Source organism: Montipora capricornis, chromosome 4 (assembly GCF_036669925.1).
Source record: "Montipora capricornis isolate CH-2021 chromosome 4, ASM3666992v2, whole genome shotgun sequence".
Classification (NCBI taxonomy): domain Eukaryota; kingdom Metazoa; phylum Cnidaria; class Anthozoa; order Scleractinia; family Acroporidae; genus Montipora; species Montipora capricornis.
The window spans coordinates 2,230,749-2,233,248 of NC_090886.1; the positions used below are offsets into that span (position 1 = coordinate 2,230,749).

Below are 2,500 nucleotides of genomic sequence, written 5' to 3' on the forward strand. Positions count from 1 at the left end.
CAAATGAGGTTTGCATTCGTGTTAAGTGATTGTCCTCATTTTACTACCTTTGATCGCTTCAGGTTATTTTACATGTACATCAATTCAAATAAATCCTGGACATCCAAACTGTCCAGTGTTCACTTCACTGACTCAGTGGCCCAAACATTACTAATTCTTCCCATTAATAATATTTAGTATAATTTTCAGCGGTGAATATAAGAATTAAGTGTTATATTCACCGCGCTACCTGGTGAATATAACATTTTGGAGGCACAGCTGCTAAGCCAATCAAGCACTTTTCGTGTCTTTTTATCTTGTTTTAGCCCGTTGTTTTGCACTTTCTTGATATTCACCACTAAAAATTACACTAATTATTCGCCTCAGGCTCAGTAAATATTGGGGATTAGTATATACTATTTAAAACAGTGGATAGCGTTGAACTCGCACGCTGATTGGCTTGTCAAACTCCAAATATCCTGTGACAAGTGAAGAAAACATCCAAATTAATTTTTTGTGCTGTATATTATCTCACTGTTTTAGTATATTACTAAAACAACTATTCACCGCAGTGTCGGTGGCTAGCGTTGGATATTTACCTCGCCGCTTTGCAGTTCGGTAAATATCCACCGCTAGCCACCTCCACTTCAGTGAATAGTTGTTAAATATTTACCTCGACTACGTCTCGGTAAACATTCACCAATATTACACTTCGCCTTCAGCGAATAATTTGTTAATTGTTTTTCAAAGCAGTACAATAAGTCAAATTTGGTTTTGTTTATATTACTCTTTCCATCCTAAGAGTGACACTTCAGGGATTCAGGGGGTGAAAGGGTTTAATAATGTCCATGTCCAACTATAACCTCTTGCTAACCGCGTCCGAGGGCTGTATTGGGGAAGATTGGCTCAAGGGCGTAGTAGTATGGACTGAGTGCAGCGAGGTCTGTACAAAAGCGACCAAGGGCTAACATTCCCCAGCACGGTCCCAAGAAAGTGAGGTGAGTAAGTTGTTTGTTATATGGCATTGTTTCGGACATTTCTCCGCTTCAGTGGGTGAATGTTTGTAATTTTCGTCTTCCATCAGCAAAGTTTGAACAGTAACCTTTTACAATTTTCTATATAATTTGTTATTGTACTGTTGTGATGAAAAAATTAAATTCTGCTCAACTTGAAAAAATATGGTTTCCATGGTAATGGTCCATAGTGTAACATCCCGACTGAAAAACCAGCCAATCAGAGTGATTCATTTAGCCTGAGAATTGCTTGCCATATAATCAAAAAACTATGTTCCCTTGAACCCTTTCCCTTTGAAGAGTTGCACTTCTGGATTGTACTCTTTCAAATGCCAGACAATAAGAATTATTATTATATGACTTGTATTTGTAGCCGATATAACACGCGCTCTGATTGGCTAATTGTGACTGAATTGTAGGGCATTATTCTCCCATAATGCCCTTGCAAAAACAAAGCAAAAGGTAATTAAAAAGCCATATAATTAACTACTAACTAATTGAGCTAGATCGAGTCATACTGGGGAATATTGGCCCTCGGTCATTACTGGGTTGCCTTATAAGGCAAACCCAGTCGAGGTCTTCGTTTAGTTTGTTTGTTTTCTTTTTTTTCTTTTTTTTAGTTTTTTTTTTTTCCGTGTCGGTAAAAGTCTTGCCTGTCACTCCCCTGGTAAGTGGTGTCTTTGTGTATAGAGCCTTCTGGGCGTATTTTCTTAGGATCGAGAGGGTAGTGGAACTGCGTAGATTTCTCTGGTGGACACAGTAGAATCATTAACTTAGCCTGCAATGGCGTCGAAAGTCATGCAACGCGAATGGCGTTTTAGTGGATCCTTAAACAAAATATACCCTTATGGAGCTCAATAGTGGAAAGTCAGTTGGATAAACTAGGCATGAATCTCAAAAGCGACGAGTACTGGACCTCGACAACAATCTATCGCCCGTCGAGACGAAATCAAAGTGAGCAGTATTTACCTGAAGTACATGGTAATTTGACACAATTGAGTTTCTTGTCTTCACGCACGCAATGAAATAGGAAGAGGTTTTCGCCTCTAAGAGCAAATATGTTGTTTGTTTCAATAAAATTTTCGCTGGAAAAGGATTCTGTGGTATTTTCTGCCTTTGTGAATTATAATATCATGTTGTGTATTGAATTTTCGAGCTTAAGGTTGAAATGTGATATGGGAGAAGTTTTTTAGTATTGCTCTGTAAGCAGGAAGGGTTCACAGGCCTGTTGGAAGCGTGCTTGAGTTTCAACAAAATGAGCCCCAAAATCAGTGAAAACTTGTGACGCAGATGAATAATAAAGTAGCTGCTATTTCCAAAATGATGGAATTACCTGGTGATAAATAACGTCGTACGTGTCTTGGAGAGTAAATTTTGACTTTGCATAAATAAGAGTTGGGCGATTGTGATCTTTGTTTTGACTTCGCTCATTTCATTGTCAAACTTTATAACACTTGACAGAAAAAGAAACTTACAAAAACCCGGTATCTTGCCATCATTTGACACAG

The 2,500-nt window shown here is 38.3% G+C and overlaps 1 protein-coding gene across 1 annotated transcript in view; it reads right to left on the bottom strand.

Moving 5' to 3' along the window:
- Positions 1-2,500, bottom strand: part of LOC138045013 (ATP-dependent DNA/RNA helicase DHX36-like) — a 71,352-nt gene that overhangs the window by 64,711 nt on the left and 4,141 nt on the right.